The sequence below is a fragment of the Pseudophryne corroboree genome, chromosome 6 (genome assembly GCF_028390025.1).
Source record: "Pseudophryne corroboree isolate aPseCor3 chromosome 6, aPseCor3.hap2, whole genome shotgun sequence".
In the NCBI taxonomy this organism is placed as follows: Eukaryota; Metazoa; Chordata; class Amphibia; order Anura; family Myobatrachidae; genus Pseudophryne; species Pseudophryne corroboree.
The window spans coordinates 347,249,685-347,260,222 of NC_086449.1; the positions used below are offsets into that span (position 1 = coordinate 347,249,685).

The following is a 10,538-nucleotide window of genomic DNA, read 5'->3' on the forward strand; positions in this document are numbered from 1 at the left end:
TTGTCGCCTCTGCCATTGCTGCTCTGCTTTTCGTTCCGCCCTGCCCGTTTATGTATGCGACTGCTGTTACATTGTCCGCCTGGATCTGCACGGGACGGTCTTGCAGAAGATATACCGCTTGTTGAAGGCCGTTGTAAATGGCTCTTAGCTCCAGAACGTTTATGTGAAGGCAGGCTTCCTGTTGTGACCAACGTCCTTGGAAGTTTTCTCCCTGAGAGACTGCTCCCCAGCCTCGGAGACTTGCATCCGTGGTTACTAGGATCCAGTCCTGAATCCCGAACCTGCGTCCCTCCAGCAGGTGAGAGCTGTGCAACCACCACAGAAGCGAAATCCTGGTTTTTGACGACAGGATTATCTTTCTGTGCATGTGTAGGTGTGACCCCGACCACTTGTCCAACAGGTCCCACTGGAATACTTTGGCATGAAACCTGCCAAACTGTATGGCCTCGTAGGCCGCCACCATCTTCCCCAGCAACCGAATGCACTGATGGATCGACACACTTGATGGTTATAGCCACAATCATATATTGTATACGTTTTGCCAATTTATGATCTATCTCTCTGGATTCACTATCGTCGACACAAGAATCAGAATCCGTGTCGGTATCAGTGTTTACAACATTTGCAAATTGTCTCTTATGTGACCCAGAGGGGCCGCCCGCATAAGAAATAACAGCATCCTGAAAAATCACATCTTCCACAGATTTTCTCCAGCATGCAGCCTTAGATTCAGACTTATCCAATCTACGGTTAATCAGATGCATACTGTCACGTGGCTCTTTCACCCATGCAGGCTCTTGGTGTGCCAGTAGCGCCACCACATTACAACTATGTGTCCCTAAAATGGCTTCCTCCGGGGAGGAACTCCCTGCCTCAGACATGCCTCACACGTGTACACCACACTCACAGACACACTGGGACTTATTTTGGGGACAGACCCACAGTAAAATCTGTCAGAGGGACACAGGATAGGAGCAGCCAGTTCACAAACCCAGCGCCAGTATTGCCTGTGAACACAGTATGTCCACACCCCAAAAGCACTTTTAAATATTAATATACACTATCAAATGCACCACAATTGCTTTGTGCCCCCCCTTTATAGCACCCTATACTTGTCAGAAGTGGAGGAGGAGGACCAGCATGTTCTCTGCAGCCTGAGGAGAGAGAGAAAATGGTAGGAGTAGTGTGTTGGCTGCCTGAGGAAGAAGCTCCGACCCCACAATGGCGCGTCCTTACACTCAGTATATTGACTTTTTATTTATACTGGCAGGGGTAGGGCAGTGCCAGCGGCATCTTATGCCCCCTTTTAGCCAGTTTGAGGTACTTTTCTTGCTGCCCAGGGCATCCCCCCCCTGCGCCCTACAGTGCCTGTGTGTGTGGGCAGCAATGGCGCGCTACGCTCCCGCCAGCCGCGCCGCACCTCAGCCGTCACTTACTTGATTGAAGATCATTCTTCTCATACTCACCTGTCTTCTGACTTCTGGCTCTGTGAGGGGGGTGACGGCGTGCTGTGGGAGTGAGCATCTAGACACGGCTAGCGTTCAGTTCCCTTCAGGAGCTAATGGTGTCCTGTCAGCCAGAAGCAGAGCCATGAAACTCTGAGGAAGTTGGTTCTGCTTCTGCCCCCTCAGTCCCACGAAGCAGGGAGTCTGATGCCAGCAGATCTCCCTGAAAATAAGAAAACTAACATAAGTATTTTCAGAGAAACTCAGTAGAGCTTCTCAGAGTGCATCCAGTCAACCTGGGCACAGTTCTAAAACTGAGGTCTGGAGGAGGGGCATAGAGGGAGGAGCCAGTTTACACCCAATGAAAAGTCTTTAGAGTGCCCATGTCTCCTGCGGATCCCATCTATACCCCATGGTCTTGATGTCATCCCCAGCATCCTCTAGGACGTATGAAAAAGACGATTGGGTCTGTAGGTTTTCATGTTTCATTATTCCAAACAGAAACAAATCAAAGTGCTTCACCCTTTTATACAAGTTAGTCATATCAAATATCAGATTAAGTAATTGTGATATCACTCTTAGGGCCAGTGCAAGGTTTCTGGGTGCCCTAGGCAGCATCTCATCCAATGCCCCTGTTTTCTCCAATTTCTTGTTTGCCACACAGCAGTGTCCCCAATTTACATTATGCCACACAGCAGTGTCCCAAATTCATAATATACTATATTGAAATGCACCAACTCATTTGCCGCACAGCAGAGCCCCAAAATCAGAATATGCCTAATAACACTGCTCCAATTCATAATCAGACATCCGAGCCATATAGTGGCATTATATGCCACACAGTTGTATCCCCAATTCATAATTATGCCACACATTTGTGTCTCACATTTATACAACACACATCTATGCCCCTAATTGATTATGCCACTCATCAGTACCCAAAATGCTTTATATGCTGCACCACAAATAAGTTATGCCATACTTCAGTACCCCAATACATATTTAGGGAACAGATCTGTGACAAATTATTTATGAGCCATACAGCTGTGCCCCCAATACAATATGGCCAAGCCTCCCACCCCCTACACACACACACCCATTACCCCTTTCTCCTCACCAAACAGGCACCAGCAGGCCCCTGGTATAGTTGTCTTGTGCGACTGTATAAAACTAATTACACAACCCAAAGCTTGCTGAGCTGACTAACCACCACTGGATGTCACACTACTTTTTTTTAAAGAATACTCTTCTCAGCTCAGCCGCAGCCAGCCGGCCATCTGCAAAGGAAGAGTAGGAGTTAAGGGAAGGAGAGGCCAAGGGGCAGGACCCACACCTGAAGACAGAGCATGTCAGTGCTGCCCTGCTTACAGCTTGGGATGACGCGGCAGAGATCGCACTGCCAGTGCCAATGTAGCCATGGGTGAGGTGAGGTGAGGTGACAGCAGCAGCTGCGGCTTGTTAGACCTGTGTCCACCACTAGCACCACCATGACATCTGAGACATGCATCATTTATTAGGATAACGGATTCAGCAGCCAGTGCCCCTAGGCAGCTACCTAATGGTGGCGCCGCCACTGATCGTTCTTACTCTTTGAGCAGCACTACACAGTTTCAATGACCTGCCAGGTACATAAAAATAGAAGGCTGGGAACCTAGCTCTGCATCAGAAAAGACATGACTTCTTGGACCTCCAAAGTGACAGTATTTATTATTTAAAACTGGGGTCCGCCCTGACCCCTCAAACATCATTAGATTCATAACATGCCAAAGACATCCACAGTGAGATCTTACAGTGCCCCAGGCAAAAATTTGCAGTTAAGTATAATGGCACTTGCATCCACCATTAGCCTAATACTCCACAAGCAGACAGATGGAGACTACAGAAAACATTCAGTTACTAGGGGCTTCAGTAGGCAGTGCTATGCTCTACTGCCTCCTCACGGAGACAGAATTTCTAAGTGATCCTTTCAAACCACAAATTACAGGGAAGAGCCTACCCCAAAGTCAGTTGCTGCTGACTGCACACCACCAGATACTGCTGATGGTGCTCCCCAAGGACCAAGGGGTACCTTCAGAATTACAAACGTATTGATTCTCTCAATAAACGTTAAGAGCGTACATTGGAGGGACTGTACAGACAACCACATGCACACACAATATACCAAGACATACAATTTGGCTAAACTTACTTTGTCTCAGCAGAGCACAATATTTTGTCATGTATCCATGTTTTGGTACTAACATAGGAGATTAGAGGTAATATTTTCAATTACAAATTATTAATTTCTGAGGAGTCATAGCCATTTAACAAATCGTATGTCGTAGTTGTTGAGATCTTGATATCTGGTCAACATCGTCTCCAATAAATTTCCCCTTATGCCACACTTATAGGACAATGCTGGTGGATTAAGTTCAGCCATACGGTAGCTCAGAGCGGTAAGGCATTCAGAAAAGTGAGAACTTACAGACATCTTCATAGTCAATACAATGTACAGAAGGGGAAGGTTTAATTGTAGCCATTTACAGGCATCTTCCTGCACTAAATGAGACTTTTTATGGTTTATAGAATGATTGATTTGTCAGTTATCAAACCCAGCTGATTTCAGTAACTGAAAATGTATAATAAATGGTATGAAAGTGTAACCAGGTGAGAAGGTATCAGCCTTACGTAAAGTCTTTCCAGATATTAAGCCTGCTGTTTTATGAGCCAGTCATTGCACCTTGTAATCTTGGACACAAGCCAATTACAAAGTATTTCATCATCTCGAAATGTATTTTTATTTAATACTTTGCAATAGGCTTGAAAGGTATCATGACAGGTTTTGCTAGTAGTGTGGCAAGCAGCACATTGATAAGGCACATACAGAAAGTAATTTGTGAATAGGCGCAGCGCTGCGCAATAGGCGATTTGGACCTATCATGCACCTTGATTATTGCAAGTGCTCCTAGATTTCTACTGGGTTGCAAAAAGTTTATAAAAGCAAGATTACTAAAATGAGATTAATGGTGCCCACACACGGTGCGATTCTCGCATTCTATTTGATCTTTTTAGTTAAAATAGAATTGCGTCTAGTTCACATAGCACCGTGTGTATTGTCCGATGCGATGCGCGCTCCCGTCTAGTCCATATCTCAAGGCAAAATAGTATGTGCAGGCAGGTATTTTTGTACTACATCGCATATAGGGGGTCATTCCGAGTTGATCGCATGTGGCAACTTTTTACTGCTCGTGCGATTAACTAAACGCTGCCTATGGGGGAGCGTATTTTAGCATAGCAAGGCTGCGATCGCATGTGCAGCCCTGCTATGCTAAAAAAGCAGATGTAACATGTACAGAGAGATTTAGATTTGGGTGGGGTGTGTTCAAACTGAAATCTAAATTGCTGTGTAAAAATATAGCAGCCAGTATTTACCCTGCACAGAAACAAAATATCCCACTATAACTCTCTCTGCACATGTTATATCTGCCCTTCGGGCGGACTTCAGTATGCCGACTGTTTTTTTCCAGTAGTACTACAGGTACCAGCAGGCCCGTTTTTCTCCCGCATGCTGGTACTTGTGGTTCTCCAAGTACCAGCTTGCGGGGGAGGCTTGCTGGGACTTGTAGAACTACAGGAAAAAACAATATTCTTTACATTTTCTCAAGGCTATCAGCCTCCCATCCGCAGCCCTTGGATGGGGGGGCAGCCTCGGGCTTCACCCCTGGCCCTTGGGTGGCTGGGGGGACGACCCCTTGATTGAAGGGGTCCCCACTCCCCCAGGGTACCCCGGCCAGGGGTGACTAGTTGGATATTTAATGCCACGGCCGCAGGACCGCCCGTACAGATAGTACGGCTGCAGTGAAGAAGTCAGAGACTAGTCCTGACAAGCTGGAGATGCTACAACCCAGATAAATGGACATTAAAAATTAAGGTACATGGACACATAGAATACACAATGCAGAAATTGTCATCTCTGCAGCTAGGAGAGATTTGCATGAGGACTCTGGGGGTTATTCAGACGCAGTTGTAAAATAGCTATTTCGCAAAGGGACGATTTTCAGCCATCCGCGCATGCGCAGTGGTCGCACTGTGTGTGCACAACCTTTTACAATGCGATTGCATCCCGGCATGGTGCAATCACATTGTGATTGACAGGCGGCAGGCATTCAGGGGCGGCGACGTGGCATTGTTGGGGAGTGGTGCAGAAATTACAGGCGTTGTATGGCCATTTTCGGGGCGGCTGGATGATGTTTCCTGCAACGGGAAACATGGCGGGGGTGCATCTGCATACGCAGCATGACTACGTATACAGGTGGTCTACCTCTATTTCCTGATTTCTGCAATGCGATGCAAGGCGGCACTACACATGCTGGGCGGCCGTGCCCTTTGCTGGGCGGCCCCAAACATGCGATTTTAAACAGCTTCTGAGACTGAATAACCCTGTCACCGTTATTTCTGGTCCATGAACTATCTTTAGCAAATCAGGACACAACCATTTGCATTCTGCAGACAAAAAGAGAACTGAAAGTGAGGAGAGTGCACTGAAAGTCAGGACCGTATGCATAAAATGTAACTGCAAGATACAAAGTCATGGAGCAGAAAAACAAAATAATAAATTGCATTTTGTTTTATATACCATGAAAGTACATGCATTCTACAGCTGGAGACCAATGATGTATGCAGCTAGACAGTGATCAGTAAGTAAAAAGAAAAGCAATGAAATGCAGGGTAAACTGGTTTATCATTAAAGACGGTACTTATGGATAAAAATGACTGCACACTAAATTATACAGGACCAAAATGGTGGTAATATGCAGCCTCATCTCAGTGCAGCTCAATTCCTCCACCTGCTGCCCAACTGCAGATTTAGCTGTAGAGATACAGTACATATATGGTTATGCTTGTCATCTCAATCTATTTACTTCATATAGGTTATACCATGGCCAAAATAATTTCTAATTTATATTAATTTGTAAACACATTTTAGAAGAGAGCTACGGTGAGTGATTTCTGTGGAGCTGTCTACGGATCCCCCAAAGCAAAAATACATATTGACCGTTCTCTTGTAGCTATTTAAATCAAGGTTAGTTATTTTGAAACGGATATTAAAAAAAATTAAATAAATAAAATAGCCTATTACTCCATTAATATTAAAGAAAATCACCAGACAGCTGAATAATATCTATTTTTCCACTGACCTGAAAATCCCAGGTTATTGCGCAGGGATTTAGGTCATTGGAAAAGGGTCCAGTCAACCAGGAATTCTTCCCGGGTATCTTACAGGGTATTACCTGGGAAGGTTCCTGGTAAGCTGTAGTGTAAACGGGTAAGCCGGTCATCTGACCTGGGATACATATACAGGATGAGGGCCACTCTCCCAGCGCACGGAGATGACGTCATCTCTAAGCATCAGAACTGCATCCGTCTGCAGAGTGAATGGCGCAAATCCATGAATAACTCGGATCAGCACTACTGTGGAAATGAAGCTGTGCTGGGTCTGACACGGTTTGGAATTGTGTTCCATATCTTAGGTCAGACCCGGGACTTCAGTGGAAGACATTTATGATACAGGTGCTGTATACAATAGTGTCCACCCGCATCTAGCCTACTTGCACGTTGAACAGCCCTTCTAGTCTCGGTGGCACCAAGCGTCTTTAAATGCTAAATTTTCCATTATAATGCACCATATTCACAAAATGTTGTGAATGGGACACACTAGTAGCTTATGCTGATTAAAATGATATACGGCATGCCTGTATTCTGTGTGCTACAGCGCCTGTATCTGCATACAAAATGGTACGTTACAGTGTTTCCCAGAAAACACTTAACGTACCATTTCATATGCAGTTACAGACGTATACAGAATATATGCATTCCACATCATTTTAATTAGCAGAATCTGCTTGTGTGTTGTATTTGCATAGCGATGGGAATAAGACACATTTTCGGCAACAAAGTCACCAGACACTAACACAGTTGCACGGAACCTGTCAGCTCACTCACGCCAAGCATCTCCCGCTGCATGGCGTATTGAGCCAAGATGTATGAGGACACATATGTAGAGAGATGTCATGCCCTCACCTTATTCACTTGATCACAGTTTCTACAAGGATGAGGTTACTACGGATATAACCATGTATGTAAATGGAATCATTACGTGTTCTGGAAAGACGACACTCACATGTTCTATCTAGAACTATGAGAACGTCACAATTCTATGAAAATATGCTAATGTCACAGCCGCTGGGATGTGTACTGAGACAACATAAAACGCACATTGTTCACACCATCGATTGCTCAGAACATCCATCGGAAGTAAGCATTGGAACTGCGTACGCAGACATGATCAAGGGCTGAAACATGCCTGTGAACTGGTTGCAAGCCATCTGCATTTGACTTATTACCTCCCACAAAGCTGTCAATCATTCTGCCTCCAAATCCTTGCTTCAACCACAGTCAGTAATTCATTGGGATGCATATGCAGCGCAGAAAAGAGCACTCAAATCCACAAAGATTGCCATTACGTCCACCTCTGAGTCAGGTCCGTAGCACGGTTAAATAGACCATTATATTAAGATTTCAGGTACAGTATGTCAGTGCTTTGGACTGGAGGCCACATCTATTTTTCAGGACCTCATCTACCCTCATGTCAAATGTATAAGGCAAGTATTACACAACAGGCTATCCATGGGTTAATTTCTAATAGGTATTAACAACATGGAACCAGTTTACAAAAAAAAAAACATGCTGAACAGAGCACTGAGGGCCAGGCTTTATATGTAATAATAACAAAGACATCCCCCATCTCTCACAAACACACTGACAAGTGTCACAGAATGGGGCGGACACACACTCTGGGAGTGTCACACAATGGACATGTATATCAGTGATTATCACACTACACTGCACTTATGACAGGAGAGACCCTACTACACATATGGTCAGCATCACACGGGTGTGCTATAGGGCAGCAATGACACCAGCATCTGCACACACCACAGCCGCCTGTGACCGGAGACAGGCCAGGCCTGCACCCTGCTGCTCCCGTACTGCCCGGCGCACACACCCCAGACCCCTGTACCTGCTTTGTCTGCTGGAACCGTTACCAGGCGACGGAGGAGGGTGTCTGACCCTGATGTGTGACAGGCCCGGCTGTGTCACCGGTGTGCATGCAGCGGGCACCGCTTGTGTCACCGGCTACGGGTCCCTGGACTGCGCTCCGAGCGGGTGTCAGGGCGTCCGGCGGCAGTGACCCGGTGTGTAACAGGCCGCTGAGTCTGAACCGCAACGGTTCCAGTTGTCAGAGAGAAGGAAAAGGAGGAGACAGAGGGAAACACACCCAGGAAAGGGAGGAGGGACACACACACACACACACAGATACACCGGGTGCTGCTGCGGGTACCGGGTGCTGTATGATACCGTGCTGGGTGACACACATATTCTTAACTTCATATTACTATAGAGTGCAGCATGAAAGGTGACAGCACGGGACGTGCCCTCTCTGTACCTGCTTACTACACGTTTTCTTTATACTGTGTTCTTATTTTCTTGCACAGAAGCTGTGATGTGTTGGGCACTGCTTGCTGCTGGGCAATAAAGTGATAGAATTGCCTCTTTCTTATTTCAGCATCAATGTATCTTAGTACATACTGCACTATTTTCAATTGTTACAACAGTTACTTATTTTCTTACAGCTGGAGTAATCAGAATCAGCTTTATTGGCCAGGTATACTCGCGTATACTAGGAATTGTTGCCGTTACAATGCATCACCAAATAACTAGAGATGAGCGGGTTCAGATTTACTCGGTTCTTTACGCCAGAATTATCGACATTTCTTTTTTCATTTTCGGGTAAATCCGAGTAAAACCAAACCCGCTCATCTTTACAAATAACAACATGAAGGGGAGATACATACGTGATACGTAACATACATGTATACATACATACATAACATGCTTTATAGTGGAAATACTGGGGGACATTCCGAGTTGATCGTAGTCCTGCAAAATGTTGCAGGGCTACGATCATGTCCATAGACAAGCGGGGGGACGCCCAGCACAGTGCTATCCCGCCCCGCATGTCAGTGCCGCCCTCCCCCCAGAAGTGTAAAAAGCAATGCTTTTGCTCTTTAGGAGTAGCTCCCGGCCAGCGCAGCTTTAGCGTGCTGGCCGGGAGCTACTCGTTGATCCCCAGCCCGCAGCGGCTGCATGTGATGTCACGCAGCCGCTGCGGCCCGCCATCCGCACGGTCCCGCCACGCCTGCGTTGGCCGGACCGCGCCCACCAAACGCCGCCGTTCCGCCCCCCACCCCACCCATCGACTGCCTCTGCCTGTCAATCAGGCAGAGGCGATCGCAGCGCAGCGACGGCCGTCGGGTATGCGCAGTTATGACCCGATCGCGCTGCTGCGATAAACTGCAGCGTGCGATCGTGGTCAGAATGACCCCCACTGTGTAAAATTGCATTCAGTACGTAGCACCAGACATTTTAGACATTGTTTAGTAGATGAACAGCTAGTGGGAAGAAGCTTTTAGTGGTTCTGGTCGTCCTGGCAGGAATGGACCTGAAACGCCTGCCTGACGGGAGCATTTCAAACAGGTCGTGGCCAGGGTGTTGCTTGTCTGACAGAATTTCTCTAACGTCCTAAGTGGATGCTGGGGACTCCGTAAGGACCATGGGGATTAGCGGCTCCGCAGGAGACTGGGCACAACTATAAAGAAAGCTTTTAGACTACTGGTGTGCACTGGCTCCTCCCACTAAGACCCTCCTCCAGACCTCCGTTAGATTCTTGTGCCCGGCTGAGCTGGATGCACACTAGGGGCTCTCCTGAGCACCTAGAAAGAAAGTATATTTAGGTTTTTTATTTTCAGTGAGATCTGCTGGCAACAGACTCACTGCAGCGAGGGACTAAGGGGAGAAGAAGCGAACCTACCTAACAGGTGGTAGTTTGGGCTTCTTAGGCTACTGGACACCATTAGCTCCAGAGGGATCGACCGCAGGACCCGACCTTGGTGTTCGTTCCCGGAGCCGCGCCGCCGTCCCCCTTACAGAGCCAGAAGCACGAAGAAGGTCCGGAAAATCGGAGGCAGAAGACTTCGGTCTTCACCAAGGTAG

At 46.8% G+C, this 10,538-nt stretch overlaps 1 protein-coding gene across 9 annotated transcripts in view; it reads right to left on the bottom strand.

Moving 5' to 3' along the window:
• The window catches only part of HERC1 (HECT and RLD domain containing E3 ubiquitin protein ligase family member 1), a 475,564-nt gene extending 466,814 nt beyond the window's left edge, over window positions 1-8,750 (bottom strand). For all 9 annotated transcript variants that reach the window (XM_063926542.1, XM_063926546.1, XM_063926547.1 and 6 more), the window contains exon 1: window positions 8,506-8,750. The gene's annotated coding sequence lies outside the window, so the exon portion shown is untranslated. The remainder of the gene's footprint in view (window positions 1-8,505) is intronic.
• Between the last annotated feature and the right edge of the window lie 1,788 nt (window positions 8,751-10,538).